Genomic DNA, 15414 nt, shown 5'->3' with positions numbered 1-15414 from the left:
AAGAAAGCCTTACACAGGCCACATGAGAATCATGGTTTTTAAAGAAGAGAGTAAAGGGAATGGAGAAGGATCAAAAAACAGAGATGTGTATTGCAGATAAAATTGGCAAAATTCAGTGATTGACTGGTGTTTATTTCTCATCGATCCTTTTCCTCGTCCATCTGCAACATCCAGGCATCGGACTTTAAAAACAGTGAAGAGAGAAGTCCCATCCTGGAATCTCAAACAGGGATAGAGGGGCGGATACAATGTTGACCTTAGAGACTGGAGCTCAGTTTTGGACAAATCCAACTTTGGGTTTTTGTAAGACATGCAAATGCGGAGATCATGTGTATACATCTGCATTTCCAACAGCCTGGCATGGAGACATTATTTTTGGGGGTGTATTTTATACTTCTGGGTGGTTGGAAAAGAATATAGTGCTTACCAAGGCACCTGTTTGGAATATGGCTTTGACTTTCAAGATTGAAATCTAAAGCATGTTTCTTTCAGGACCCACTTAGAACTAGCATCTCTAAACTTATGTCACATAAAAACTGAGTGATCAAATAGTAGACTACCTATGGACATTGGTGACCACACAAAAAGCAGTATTTTAATGTCAAAGTTAATAATATCTATCTCTCCCCCATCAGCACCTTAAGATAAGGGGCTTTGCACCCTGTGGAACTGCCACTGTCATTACCACCACATCAGATGGGACCGAGTCACAGAATACTTTGGGTACATGAAGATTTATAGTCTAAATGTATTTTCATATCATAGGTTCAAATTTAGTCCCTGCTATGAATTTTGAATAAGCATCTTGGAAAAGGAATTTAGATCAGTGTATGCTCTTTTGATATGTTTTTTGTTAATCTGCCAGAGAAAGACAGCGTAACTGGAAAAGGGTGACTGGCAGCCAAGGTTCAGCTGACTAACACAGTACAGAAAAGCCCGTCCTGCTCCTGAGTCATCCAACCTGAGTTTCTACAACTTGATAAGCTTGGGATATCCCACTGTCAGAACTAGGCTGCACATTTTTCCTTTGCACATAGGTGACATCTAATGTGGTAGGTAAATAAGAACTTCTTGTCCACTTTAGTGCCAGAGTAGCTGGCACACACACCCAAAAAATCTGAGGTTTTAAATTCTCAAGAACCATGTTCTAGTTGAATGTAATAGATATTTTGAACAAACTTAGAACCTTATATGTTCATACTTGTTTTCATATATATCATCTGCTATTTTATTGTTACATGATATTACATTCATTGATTTAAATATGAACAGAAAGGATAATGAATAAAACTTGAAGTTAGCTGTTCTAAATTTTAAGTTTATTTTTCTTTCCTATTCTTGATTTGTCCATGTCTATTAAGTCTAATCATTCAAAGCTGAAAACCAAACTATTATAACATTCATGTGATCATTCATTTATTTAACAATATTTTCCTGAGCAACAAATATGTCAAATGCTAAATAATATGTACCCTACCTTAAGAACTTTCAGAATCTTAAAGTTATTTCATTTCATATCAGATTTGAGTAATACAAATTTTATCAAAAGTGACACTCATACTATAATAAATTATTTATTTCTCTACTATCATAAATGTTTGTATTGCTGGGTCCTATTAAAATAAGATAACACAAATTATATATTAATACACCTACTTAGGCTGAAATGAAATAATTAATGATTTTGTGGAAAACACAAAAGGTGTAAGATAACATTTGGGATATTATAATGACAAAACTTAGCAGAATACCTAAGTCCTGGGGGTGATAACTCATCATCATGGAATCCTGTTTATATGCTGGGCTCTGAACAAAGAATTTGAATGTTATTCATGTAATCACAATGCAATGTTAATGGACAACATGATTCTGTTTTACTAAGGAAACTGTGAGTCAATGAATTGACCATCTAACATTTTAAAAATATCTTCAGTGTTGGGAGAAATGTTTAGATTTCAACTGTTTAACAGAGATTCTTCTTCTTTACTGTATCCCTGTTTTTGTCTGTGGAGTAGGGCTGAGGAGGGAGTCTGAAGTCATAAACAATCACAGGACCTTACACAAGTGACTGAACATTTGCAGTCTCAGTTTCCATTTTCACCCTTGCACAAACAATAACTTCCAACTCCAATCAGAGTCTTTATATTTTTTTCATCCACACCATGTATAACATTTTGTTTCAAAATCAACATAATGTTTGTTGCATTGCACATCTTTGTATTATGTCTCACTAAACTTCGACATTGAAGTTGAAGTGCTGACTGATGAAATAGACAATGGTTCCCCCCATCTGATTCTACTGATTACTGTTTTTAAGATTCTCCTGTCACAGTATGTTTTTTTTTGGTATGTCCCTCCTCTATTCCATTCATTTTTCCAATTTGAGTCACTTTAGACATTTTCTAAGGTCAGTACCCAATACAAATTTTGCACATATTTCCTTAACTGAATTAAGGCTCACATTTCATTCTTTAGTAAGTGGAAAATCAGAAAATAAAGAAGGGAGATGGGAAGGAAATATCCCAAGACAATTGCTGTTAGGGCCTTCTGGATCAGGGGCATTATGTGTTCTTTTTTTTAAAATTTATTTTATTTTATTTTTAATATATTTTATTGATTATGCCATTACAGTTGTTCTATTTCCCACCTTCATTCCCCTCCACCCTGCACACCCCCTACATCTTTAAATGTTTCGACAACAGAATTATATGGATGCCAGAAGGGGAAGAGGAACAGCCACCAGTGGAAAACTTATTTGAACAAATAATAAAGGAGAATTTCCCCAATCTGGCAAAGGCAATAGAATTCCAGGAAATCCAGGAAGCTCAGAGAGTCCCAAAGAAGTTGGACCCAAGAAGGAACACACCAAGGCACATCATCATTATATTAGCCAAGATTAAAATGAAAGAGAGAATTCTAGAATCAGCAAGAGATAAGGGGACAGTCACCTACAAAGGAGTTCCCTACAGACTGTCAGCGGATTTCTCAAAAGAGAGCTTACAGGCAAAAAGGGGCTGTAAAGAAGTATTCCAAGTCATGAAATCCAAAGACCTACAACCAAGACTGCTCTACCCAGTAAAGCTTTCATTTAGAATGGAAGGGCAGATAAAGTGCTTCTCAGATAAGACCAAATTCAAGGAGTTCATCATCACCAAGCCCTTATTATATGAAATGTTAAAGGGACTTACCTAAGAAAAAGAAGATAAAAAAGATGAACAGTGAAAGGACAGCAAATTCACAGTTATTAACAACCACACCTAAAACAAAAGCAAACTAAGAGGACAGCTAGATCAGGAGCAGAAATGAAGATCACATGGAGGGTTAGCAACAGGGGACTGGGAGAAGGAGAAGGGGGGAGAAGGTACAGAACATAAGTAGCACAGAAGGTAGGTAGAAAAGAGATAGGGGGGAGGGCAAGAATAGTAGGAGAGATATAGAATCTAAAGAACTTGAGACACATGGGCATTATGTGTTCTTAAAGTGAACCAATGTGTAAAATAAGTTAAAGCATTTTCACACACAAAAAAGATGTATGTATTCATTAGAGATTATTGAGTGTCTTTTGTTCTAAGGAGGTGGACTCTTGGTGTGCTTCTTGATGGGGTTGATCATAAGACAGACCAAGTTATGATTGGAAGCTGGGAAATTTCAACGCACCCCCCAACCTCCAGAGAAAAAGAGGGGCTGGATTGGATTTGATGATCCGTCATGCCTCTTGTGATGAAACCTCCATTAAAAAAAGCCTGCAAAACAGAGTTCAGAAAGCTTCCGGGTTGCTGAACAGGTGGAGGTTCTGGGAGAGCTTTATGCAGGGAGAGTATGGAAGCTCTTCCCACACACCCTACCCTATGCATCCCCTTCATCTGGATGTTTATTTATATTCTATGTCATGTTATGTTCATGATGAATCCAGAAACAGTAAGCAAACCCTTTTCCTGAGTTCCATTAGCTGTTCTAGCAAATTTATCCAACTAAGAGGAGGTCTTGGGAACTATAGCTTGTCAGTCAGAAGTACAGGTAACAACATGAACTTTCTTTTGACATCTGAATGGGAAGTGGGGCAATCTTGTGGGAATGAGCCCCTTACCTGTGGGATCTGACAGTATCTCCAAGCTGATGATGTCTGAATTAAGTTAAATTATGACATCCAGCTGATACCACAGAAATTTCCAATGCATTTGGTATCAGAAGTGTCATGATTGTGTCCATAATGTGAAAGCAAGAGACATACACAGGAGGAAGAGTGAGGCTTTTCCTCTATAACCTGAGTACTGTTTTTTTTTTTTCTGTGCATAGGCACCATCTAGGACAGTGGTTCTCAGTTTTGAATACACATAAAATTATTTGGATATCATTTACAATTCAGTTACTACCCACCATCACCTTTTGATTAGTTAGTTCTGGAGCCGGGCTTCTAAGTCTGTATTTTTAACATAACTTTTCAGATGCTGGTGGTACAGTGTCACATTTTCAGATACTGTTGTAAATGAATAGACAAATGCATGCATAAGAAGTTGTAGTGTGATAAATCCTACTTATAGAAAGAGAGTATAAGACAGAGTAAATATTTTTAGAGATAAAAAACAGGAAAAAAATAAGAAAAAGTGAATTTTCAGCTGCATATTTAATAAAATAAAAATTTGACTTCTGGAAAAGAAGGAGAATTCATTCCATGAAGGGAGGATAACACAGTAAAAGGAATAGAAGAATTAAAAGATATTGTTTGGGAGAATACTAAGATCTATGAAAATGGGAAGTAGGGTACAGGTGCTTTGTAAAACCAGATTAAAAATTAAGTAAAAAATGCTAAAATATTTTTATCTTATACCAAGGGCAAGCTGGATTTGGGAAAATAGAAATACCTAATTTGATTTGCAGTTTTCAAAAAAGCTAAATAAACATTTCACAAATGTAAAAAACATAAAAAGGAAGCAAATTTTAGATTAAGAATATACTTTTTTAATGGGAGGGAGGTGGGGAACACAGGGTGGGAGGGCTGGTGTGGGAGAAATAGACAAAAATGTACTTGAAAAATAACTAAATAAAATTAAAAAAATAATATACTTTTTTATTATTTGATATTTGTGAAAATTTCTGGAGGTAATATATCTTATCACTACCAAACCAAAGTGGGATTCAGCTACCCACTGCCACCAATAGGCAAATTCCAGAGGCAGAGGTTGGTGAGGAAGGAAGGAGGTCTTTATTCAAATGCTGCGTAAGTTGGGAGGATGAGGGACTCCCCATATCCAAGCTCATCCAGCTCATGTCCTCCACCAAACATAGCCAAAACCCAGACTTTCCCAGCCAGACTAAACCCAAGGCAATGACCAGAAATCCAGATACATCCTTATCATTCATTTGGAGCCTGAGATGGCTAAGTGGGTGGCTGTCTGCCTTTGGGCTCCCTCCTAGAATCTGCATGTGTTGCCAGTGCCACCATTGGCCATAAGGGCCTACAAAGGCACCAGTCAGGATTTTCATTCACAAAGTGGGCCAAGAGCTCATCTCTTTCTTCCCCTGAGTTTATATAAGTTACCTGTGTGGGCTGGGTCAGGTGTTTTTTCTCAACCCAAGGTCCCATGGCATTCCAGGAAGGTCTAGTCCACCCAACCAATTCCTTCTTTTCTGCAAGTGGGATTGACAGGTTTTCTAGTATAGCACCTCCCCCTGCTGCCATTTTACCATCTATGGCACATGTACCTGCCTTCCCTTCATCCCAACCTCTGATCAAGAACCAGACAAGGATAGGAGAGCTTTTCCCTTATCCAGTTATTTTTGCTAGCTTTGCATGTGCTCAGTGTAATGCTTCTTCCTGTTGCCATCTTGCCCCAAGGGCAGGGAATCTACCACCAGGCTACTGGTATTACTATCTCTAAATTTTACATAACAAAAATAACAGTTTACTATTAAGCCAAAAATTATATGTTTTTCAAGTATCTTTCAATTTAATTAAACCAAATATGAAATTGAACTTTTAACTACTCAACAGATATATTAGATTATTTATTGTATTTACTATTTCACCACAGGGCTCTTTAGTACTTTATGAATAATTTGAATATAATTCAATTAATAAAACAGAACAAATGTGTTCTGTAAATCAGATCATCTATAAAGCAGTGCTAAAGGAAAAAGTACAAATTTAACCCATAGGCTTTTGGACCCCCTCTTTAATTAAATACCAGCTTTGCTTCCAGAAAGGTCATGATCAAAAAGCCTTTGGTCATATGTATATGTGGTTTAGACTTTGGAAATCATAAAAGCTGAGCGGTAAATTGTAGTTTTTCATTAATTTAAAATTAATAACCCTGAGACTGGGAGGGAGCAGATAAAAGGAAAAGCTTTTCCTGTACAGAAAGTATTCAATACTTGATTCTAGGAGTCTAGGTAATTTGTGATGTCTAAGTAACATGGGAAATGCACACATTCATACATGCACATATCCTAAACTAGATAACCCCATTGAAGACTCTATAGAAAAATTTAGGCTGTAAATTTGGTATGCCTGTGAATGACATGCAGCTATCTTCAATTAGGTCATTTACTAGGTCAGCTCTTCCTCCTGTTTTAGAGAAATACTGTCTTCAAATGGTTTTATAAAAGAGATAAAAAACAGCCTGCGTATGGCCGCCACATGAGTGCTATATGAAAGCAAGAGTCATTTCAGCCTAACCCGAAGAACTGGGGATCCCTGGGGCCAGCAAAATGAGCATAGGATAGCACGGAGAGGTGGCAGGGGGGAAAAGCAAACCAATACAGGATGCTAGTGAAGTTCACAGATGGCCTCAACTCTGTTAGCACAAGTCCAGGTTAGAAATCTCTCAGTCCACGGAAAATATCAGCAGAAGGGTGATTATTTCAGTGAGCTGGTTTAGTTTACAACGGAGGATTAAAAAACAGTGGGGTCAGAGCCTGACTAGGTAAAACAGAGAACTTTTATCTCAGAGAACACTGAGTTAATGAGACTTAGTGTCCAGAGCTAAGTATCATGTGATTAGTTTTTCTTGCTCGCCTGTGTTCTTTAAAGGTTTCTTGCTTGCTTGTGTTTTTTCAAGAAGAAGTTTAGGAGGAAATGAGAATTAATAACATTTAATTATATACCAAAGGCCAATATTTAAACTTGGATCAAATAACTGTTGTTCTAGACACAGATGATAATGGGACATAAGGGAGGGTCACCACAAAATAGGCCAATATAGCATAGTGATTTGAAATAAAGTTCTTGGAAAACAAACGGTGAAAGAAGGGCATTGGCTCACCTCTTTGTGCCCCTGAGAGCAGGAGATGAGTCTCCCATGTGAAAGGCACCCTCCCCACTCCCCAGAGACAGGAAATCAGGGCCCAGAAGCCTGTGCAAACAAACTCTGCTTAGTTTCCTCACTAACTGGTATCAAAGCCTAAGTTTTTTGTTTTGTTTTGTTTTGTTTTGTTTTGTTTTGTTTTGTATTGTTTTAATTCTTCACAAACACAAATTTATTGTTAGTTTAGTTTAGTTTTGTCTGGAAGGATATAAACAGCCTGCTTTGGACACTTCTTAGGTCCTGCATTTTGGGGACCTCTGTATACACAACATTAAATTTGATTCTCTTCTCTTAATCTGTTTCCTGAGAATTTAATACTTAGACCAACCAGAAGAACCTAGAGAGGCAGAGTGAAATTTTTTTCTCCATCAGTGACTTAGATGGCAGCCATATCTCTATAGATACCACAGAATAACTTGTTACTTGCTTCTCTTCCTACCTTAGAGGGCCTGAGTTCAGAAACCGTGACTGGAACTAGATTGTCCACTTGCTCTATACTACGTACTTAATCAGCCTGAATCCCAGTTTCCAAATCAGTAAATCTGGAAAATGCTGCATAACTTTAAGGATGGTTATGGCATATGAATTATGCATGAAACTCTGTGAGCCTTAAACAGTGACTAATAAATACATCATATGTGCTTAGTATATGTTAAATGTCAATAATTAATTAATTAATTATATTTTTAAAACATGGCATAACTGCTAAACATTAATTATAAAATTACACTATTATAAAATCATACAATTTTAACTTGGATCCTAGAAAAGAAACCAATGGTTTCTTCTCCCGATGCATTGGTTTTCTAATAACACAAAAATATATATGTATATAAATATATTTACAAATACAGAGTTAGAAAATTTAAAGAGATAGTCCTTTACTGAGATATAATATTAATATGGATACATTTCCTCTTTAAAAAACTGGCATTTTGGATAAATAAATTAGGTGATTCTTTGAACAAAATTCTTTAAAGTATGTGATCAAAATTCCTTTCCAATTTCCTAAAAATGTATGTATTTGTGAGTACTTTATTTGCATGAATATAACATATTTAAAAATATTTTTCTTTAAATGTTAAATTTTACTCTCACCTTCTAAATTCTTATACATAAAAATATTTTCATATAACATCTATTGCTATAATAAGCACATGCACTTACTCTGTATTAGTTATAGTTTTTCTAAAACTTACTTTGTTTTCTACTATTATTTGTACATACTCATATTTTAAAGGTTTTTTAATGCTTTATTTTTTAAGATGTGTTTATTTATTTATTTTTAGAGAAAAAGGAAGAAAAGGAGAAAGAGGAGAGAAACATCAGTGTGTGATTGCCTCTTAAACACCCCACACACACACTGCACTGGGGACCTGGTCTGCAACCCAGGCATGTGCCCTGACTGGGAATCAAACCAGTAACCCTTTGATTTGCAGGCTGGTGTTTAATCTACTGAGCCACACCAGCCAAGGCCTAAGTTTTGATATTGTCTAACAACAAGAACCACGTTTAGATAAGAAAACAACAAAAACAACTGTTGTTATTACAACTATATCACATTTTATGATGCAGAGGCATTTTATACTAAAAGCATAATGAGCCTCTAAGGCTAATTAAATCACAGTTCTTGGTGTAGGTGAGTTTCACGCTTATCCATAGGCACAGAATAAACCTGCATTGCAAGAGGTAATGCTGCCTATACTACTATACACTCTAAAGTTTATATAAGGAGGGTTTGTATGAGTAATATAATCATCATTATGTGAATAGCTAATGGTAGAACTGAAATAAGTATAGGGTAGTTTTGTAATACTCTTGACATTTCAGTATTTATCAAGCATTATGGTATGTGAAAAGGAATATGAAACAATAGTTTTCCTTAGATAAGGGTAATAATTTACTTGCCAAGCAAAAATGACCATGAGAAGTGAAAATTGGGTTCCATGTTCAAGACCGATATTATTTCAAAATGTGATGAAATCATACTCAACAGCATAAAGCTTAATGGGTATCGTAAACATTCTCTCACAGAAAGAGAAATTATGTTTAAAACACTTTCTTTTAGTAAACGATGGCCATGAGTCCCTCAGGGATTCACTTAATACATAAAATAGGTGCCCTGTGAATATTACTGGATGCTTTTTTTTTCTGTAAGGGTGAGTGTTTTTTTGATTATTAGAAATATTATATTGCACTGTACTTCTCTGTACTATATTTATAAGGCCATATATCTTAGCATGTACCATCCATATTATGTAAGACTGGGTGCAGAGGAGACAAAATATTTATCTAGATATACATCATTTTTCTTTAACATTCCAGGAATGCAATAAGAGGACATTCTAGTGTAAGAACCAAATTTTTCTCAAGCCAATGACAAGGGTGACCAAGCAGCCCACATAGAAGGCTTGCTGGACCAGAGTTTATCAGGAAAAAAGTGTACAAGGGGGCAGGAGTAAGTGCAGTGCCTCAGCATCTTAGGCCGTACACAAGGATCTGGCAGGACCGGGCCATAGAATCTGGAAAGATATCCTGACCCTTCAGTGTCAGGGCTTTCATGGGAGGAAGCATTTACTCCTCTACTGGTATTATCTGCAGCAGTTAACTGCTATTCAAATGACCAACAGTACGTGAAAATGTCCTCAACATCAGCACATATTAGAGAAATGCAAATCAAAACCATACTGAGATTTCTTGGAATGACTATCCTCATCAAAAAGATTAGAGAACAAATGTTCTTGGGAATGTAGAGAAACAGAAACTATGTCCTTTGTTAATAGGAATGTAAATTGGGGCAGCCATTATGGAAAACAGTATGAAGGTTCCTGAAAAATTCAAAATAACTTACCATATGAGTCAGCAATTCTACTTTTGTGTTATAGCTAAAGGAATCAAATTATCCCAAGGGGTTATCTGCAAACCCATGTTTATTGTGGGGTTATTTACAGTACTCAGGACAGGAAAACAACTTATGTGTCCTGGATGAATGGATATTGAAAATGTTGTGTATATATACAATGAAACCTTATTTAGCCAAAACAAAGAAGTAAATCCTGCCATTTGCAAGAGCATAGACAGACACTGAGGGCATATGCCAAGTGAAATAAGTGAGACAGAGAAAGAGAAATGCTGTGTGGTCTTACTTATATGTGGAATCAAAACAAACAAACAAACAAACCCATAGAAACAGGGATTAGATTTGTGATTGCCAGAGGCAGGAGAGAGGGTGGGTAATTGAGTGAAGTTAGTTACAGGTACAAACATTCTAGTAACCCTTTTATAATACACACATATATCAAATTATTGTGTTGTTATTTTGCACCCTTTAAAATTATACAGTGTTGTATATCAATTATATTGTAATAAAACTGCAAATTTTTCTTCAAAATCTATTATAGTTGTGTATATAATCATGAAATAATTTAGAAATGAATTTAGAGAAATATTATCCATTATAATATAAATATATATTGTTCTTAAGACTAGATCCAAGAAAAGATGTGTAAAACCTCTCCACATAAATTCCAAAGCAATATCAAAGGAAATTAAAGAAGAACTAAATGAATGGACAAATAGAACACATATCTAGTCATATGATCATGGACAGATATAGTCATGGAGCCAGGCTTAATATTGCTTAGATGTGAGTTTTCCCTGAATTGATCTATATACTACAAAAAAATTACAATCAAAATCTTAACAAAACTTGAGATTTTAGTCAACTTTGTAAAAGTTGACTAAAATCTTTCCTAGAAATCCCAAAGGTCTATGTAAAACTTATACCATTATTAAAACAAAAACAACCTGAAAATAAAAAAAGGAAAAGAAAAAGATGGAAGACTCGTGTTGCTGAATTTCTTTGTATAAAATTTTATTGATAAGGACTGTATTGTTTTAGCCTATGGAAAGACGGTAAGATTAGTGGAAGAGATTAGAGACTAGAGAAAAAAGAGCCATATTTAGTTGGGCAATTCACTTTTAATAAGGTTTCATTAATAGCCAGTTCAGAAAAAATAAATTAGTTAAGTATATGTAAAAAATTTATATCTTTCTCATACGATATACAAAAATTAATTTAAAATGGACAAAAGTCCTTAATATCAAAGCTTATATTTAAAACAGAAAGTCAGAATTCCAGAAGGAAACATAAAAAAAGCTCCTTAGGGTAGGTTAGGATGTTTAATATAAAGAGATGTATATTTGTCAAAATTATCCAAATTATGCTTAAAATCTGTGTATTTCATTGTATGTGAATTTCATTCAAACATAATTTAATGAGGCAAAGATGGTGGACATGAATCCAGCCTGATAAACCGCAATCAGCTGGGTTGCTGGAGCCAAAGTCAGTTTCCACCTATTGTACTTTCTGGCAAGAGACACAGTCCAGACTTCCCAACTGCTTGAGGATGTCAGTGCGTGTAAAAGAAGAGAAGAAAAGAGAAAATTAGTGGTAAGGGTCTTTGTCTATGCAATGCTGTTGTGTAACTCCTGATATTGTTCCTGCCTCCTGTTTCCTGGATACCTACAGACAGCTAAAGCCCAAATGAGTCTTCCATTAGCTGGTGATACTAATGACACTAAGAGCATTAACGAAGTATTCTAGAGTATTTAAAACCAAATGACGAAAGTATTGGACTATTGTAATCTGTTCCGGAGTGAGCCGTTCCAGCAATATTTTGCTCTTGAGCTTCAAATATTAATGGATAAGGAAAGGCTATAAATCCTATGTCTGGTGGCCCATGATGTGGTTCATAGGCCATCAAGGGCACGCCAGTGATTATCACAAAGGGGTGAAAAAAAGCTCCCTAGCAGAAATGAAACCAGAATAGATAGGAACTTGAAAGAGATTTAGCAGTTAATAATGCAAAAGAATTGAGGAAGGGGATGCACAAGAAGGTTTTCTATCTAAATTATTTTTAAATGTATGGAAAAATCCAGTTCTTCCAGAGGAGATATTTTTAAAATAGTGATAATAATGTTATCTACTTCATAATACAATTGTTTCCTGTATATATGCATAAGATTACAGCAACTTATATGATCAATGTAAACCTAACATAAATTCCTAAATCCATATATTCTAAATATCTGTCCCTCATTTATATGTCTCCAAAACCCTTTGTTGACACTTTTATTATATTAGTTACTATCATCATTTTCTATGGTATGTAATTGGTTATTTATTTTCTATTTTCTTTGAGTGTAAGTTCTTTTCCATAGGGATGTTTATTTATAGTACACACAAATTCTAGTAATAGTTAGAAAAACCAGTGGTTTATAAAATATTCTGCCTCTTTATCTCTCTGCTTTGTTAATCTTACCTACTTGACATCTCTTTAAACATGAAATAATAGTAAGCTTAGTTTTCTCTGCGGAAACTCATATCATAGATAAAATAACCAGTCTGGTCATAACTCACATTTAATATGACTACTATATATTTAATAGTTTCTTTGGTTTGTGTCTGAAGCAACTATGGAAAAATATATTTTTGATTGTTTGAATCTGACACCTAAAATTTAAAGAGGCAGAGAAGTATATAATGATTAACAAATGAATTTGATTTCTCAGTTAAAGATAGTAATATAAGAAAATCACCTTCAGTCATTTATTTTAAGAAAGTAAAAGACTGTAGTTTTGACTTCCTGAAGACATTGTATTTGGGATCAAATGCTGTATTTTATGGCTGCTGTAGAAGATTACCACACAAACTTACTGGCTTAATACAATATGAACCCTGAGCTTAGAAATAAGAAATATGTTGCATTGGCTAAAGTAAGGTTGCCAACTATACGTTCTCTTATGAGAAATGTAGAGGGTGGGACAAAATTTGGTTTACAAAGAGATAATACAAATACATAATAAAATAATTAATGCATAATAATACAAGAATAAACTGTGTTATGCATACTCACAACTGTGAACTGATAGAGGTCTGATAGATCTCTGGAGGGGAGTCGGGAGGGGCTGTAGGAGGAGGCTGACTGAGAGAGAAGGTGGTGAGCAGCCTAGGACAGGACTGGCTGAGAAACTGAGCACCTCCCGAGCACACGGAATTATGGGCCAGATTTAAAATAAAAGGAGTGCAGAGACTGACTCTAGGGCTCCCCTTTTTGAGGATGTCTGGATGGTCGTGCTGCAGCTGCCTGCATTTTCCAAAGGACAGTAGAAGCATCTCTGAGCACAGCCTAGAGCTGGCCTTGCAGTAGGTATTCTTGTTTGGCTGTTCTAGAGGGGACAGGCTTTGAGGCAGAGGCCTGTCCTGTTTCCAAAATTGTGTAGCGTTTTGTATCTTATATTGTTTTAGTTTGTAAATGAATCCTGTTGAAATAAGATAATTAAAAACTAACTGGGGAAATGATAGGGAAACACAGGTGTTAAAGATTTTAGCCTTAACTGATAGGCTTAAGTGATTAAAGCTATAACTAAAGACTTAAAGAGTTTAGCCTTAATTAGTAGGCTTAAGTGACTAATGCATGAGGAAATGTGTTATTCCAGATTGTGTAGCGTTTGAGTATAGACTCTGTTCCTTTAATACCAAGCCGTTGGCTCCAGAATGCTGCCTAGTGGGTGGCAGTGGGCAGCGGGACCCCAATTGCTGTTTGGTAACAAACCTACTTTCTCCCTGCACTGTATTTCCTGCCCCCCTCCCGGCAGTTTTTATAGGCTGACAGCTTTCTTGAGTCAGAATAATTTCTGTCTCTTAATGTCAGTTGATCAGTAATCTTAATTTCATATACAGCCTTGTTTCCTTTTGCCATGTAGTATAACATATTATAGATCCTGAGCAGTAGAGTGTGGACATTTTTGTGAGACAATCATTCTTTCTACTAGAGTTTGCCCTCTTCCCTCCAATGATTCATCTCCTTTCCACATGTAAAATACATTCACCATATTCTAATATCCCCCAAGTCTCCTCCAGGATGGCAGCAACTCAGAGTCCAAATTATCTAAATTTCATCATCTTAAAAATCCCAAATTTCATCTTATAAATAGGCCACTGTGGGCATGTTCCATTTAAGAGCAACATTTCTCTCTGTCTGTGAACTGTAGAATTCAAGAAACCTGATAACTACAGCTAAAATAAAATGGTGGAACAGGCATAGGAACATATTATAAACATTTCTATCCCCAAAATGAGAAGATAGAAGGCAAAAAGATGTCAATCGTCCCATGCAATGTTAAAATCCAGCTGGGGGAAACTCCATTGTTTCAAGGCCAAAGAATGACTGTTGGTGGCTTATGACTCTACCATGAGGGCTAGAGTCCCCATTCTTTAAGTTATCCTAACTTTGTCATAGAAGGTAGCATATGTTTCCAAATGAGTGATTTTATCAGCATGCTCTTGACTACAGAATTTTGAGTCTGACAGCACTCTTTCATTGTGTCCTCTCTGTACATTTCAGTCAAGATGGGCAGTATGTTAGTCTGTAGACCATTCTCAAGAACCTCATAAATCTCCTGTGTTGTCACAGGAATTCACTTCTTTAGACACGGTGCTCTTAGATAATCCCTCCTGGATTTTGACCTCTGTTGAGGTGGTTCAAAGGATCTGAGTCCTATGGTTAATCTTTCCGAGGAGCTTTTTATGTACCGAATCTTCTGATCCTTAATTGTTCTTAGATATTAGCAAAAGATATTCCAGCCACGTGCATGGACATTTTTTTAAATAAAGAATGATCTTCAGAAAGTGAATATAGTCACCAGCCACTTAAAAAAACTGGGATACATTCTGAGAAATGTGCCATTAGGCGATTTTGTCATTGTTTGAACTTCAAAGTGTGTACTTACACAAACCTTGATGAGGGGCCTATAATTACTTTTATATAACTGGCACGTTCTGTGTTTCTTTGCACCACCACCACCACCACAACACATAAGAGTTACTGTTGTGCTACAACATTATCAGTAGCTATGAGGTCAGTAGGTAATAGGAATTTTTCAACTCGATTATAACCTAGGAGTCCACTGTGCTATACGTGGTTCATTGTTCACTGAAATGTCTTATCTTAACATTAGTATGGTTTACAGTCTATAAAAGATGAGAATTTTCAAATCACCAACCCCTATTTTATCTTTGTTTCACATGTCTTTCCTCAGTTTATGT

Source organism: Artibeus jamaicensis, unplaced genomic scaffold, assembly GCF_021234435.1.
Source record: "Artibeus jamaicensis isolate MK-2021 breed Jamaican fruit bat unplaced genomic scaffold, CSHL_Jam_final scaffold_474, whole genome shotgun sequence".
Lineage (NCBI taxonomy): Eukaryota > Metazoa > Chordata > Mammalia > Chiroptera > Phyllostomidae > Artibeus > Artibeus jamaicensis.
This window is presented reverse-complemented; position numbering follows the sequence as displayed.